Source organism: Aplysia californica, unplaced genomic scaffold, assembly GCF_000002075.1.
Source record: "Aplysia californica isolate F4 #8 unplaced genomic scaffold, AplCal3.0 scaffold00821, whole genome shotgun sequence".
Taxonomy (NCBI): domain Eukaryota; kingdom Metazoa; phylum Mollusca; class Gastropoda; order Aplysiida; family Aplysiidae; genus Aplysia; species Aplysia californica.
The window spans coordinates 317,609-319,021 of record NW_004798091.1 but is presented as its reverse complement, the minus strand read 5'-3'; the positions used below and the strand labels follow the sequence as shown (position 1 = coordinate 319,021).

The window sequence follows — 1,413 nt, the reverse complement described above, 5'->3', positions numbered from 1 at the left end:
AAAAAAAAAAAAAAATTAAAAAATTATCACCACCCGGAAAAAAATTTGGCGTCATCAACATTTTGAGTTTCACACATGTCAGGCTTTTATGAATGCATTTCTTTGAATATCGTTGCCTCAGAATTACTACAAAGTTCTTTCTGCTCAGTCAGTGCCTTAGTTTTTGAGAGATTTGATGTCAAACATTTTGAGTTTGACAACACGTCGAGCTTTTTCGAATACACTTCTTTGAATATCGCTACCTCGGAATTACTACAACATTCTGTCTGCCCAGTGCCTAGTTGTTTTTTTAATTTGGCGTCATCAAAATTTGTGAGGCAGCGTGGTGGAATCAGGCGCTCGTCAAAATAATTAAAATGAAGAAACTTGCATTTTTCCACAGGTTTGTGAATTTTTATTAAATTTTTGTTTTTTGGCTCAACACCTTTCATACCCATTAAAGAACTAATTTTTGTGTGGACTATTCTGAAAAACGTTGATTTAAGGCACAAAAAAGTAAATTTTCAGTTTCCACGGACTCTTAAGCTAAGGAAATAACTAACTTTGTTAAATGTCTAATTTCTCTAAACTAGGCTCTAGCGATATTCAAAGAAGTGACGAGTTGTGAAACTCAAAATGTTTGACATCAAATCTCTCAAAAAACAAGGCACTGACTCAACAGATATAACTTTGTAGTAACTCAAAATGTTGATGACGCCAATTTTTTTTAAAAATTAGGCACTGAGCAGACAGAATTTTGTAATTCCGAAGTAGCGATACTCAAAGAAGTGCATTCGAAATAAGCTTGACTTGTTATAAAAAAACTCAAAATGTTTAATGTCTAATTTCGAAAAAACTTGACATGTCGTGAAACGCAAAATGTTGATGACGCCAAATTTCTCAAAACTAAGGCACTGACTGAACAGATAGAACATTGTAGATTTAGTCATTCTGAGGTAGCGATATTCAAAGAAATGCATTCGAAAAAGCTTGATGTGTTGTGAAACTCAAAATGTTTGACATCAAATCTCTCAAAAACATGGCACTGACTGAACAGATAGAACTTTGTAGTAATTCTGAGGTAGCGATATTCAAAGAAATGCATTCGAAAAAAGCTCGACATGTTGTCAAACTCAAAATGTTGATGACGCCAATTTTTTTTTTTAAATAGACACTGAGCAGACAGTATTTCGTAATTCCGAGGTATCGATATTCAAAGAAATGCATTCGAAAAAGCTTGACGTGTGGTAAAAAACTCAAAATGTTTAATGTCTAATTTCGAAAAAGCTTGACATGTTGTGAAACGCAAGATGTTGATGACGTCAAATTTCTCAAAACTAAGGCACTGACTGAGCAGATAGAAATTTGTAGATGTAGTAATTCCGAGGTATCGATATTCAAAGAAATGCATTTAAAAAAGCTGGACGTGTCAAA

At 33.6% G+C, this 1,413-nt stretch overlaps 1 protein-coding gene across 1 annotated transcript in view; it reads right to left on the bottom strand.

Moving 5' to 3' along the window:
- The window catches only part of LOC101849325 (3-methyl-2-oxobutanoate dehydrogenase [lipoamide] kinase, mitochondrial), a gene marked incomplete at its 5' end in the record, with an annotated part of 40,904 nt that overhangs the window by 2,728 nt on the left and 36,763 nt on the right, over nucleotides 1-1,413 (bottom strand).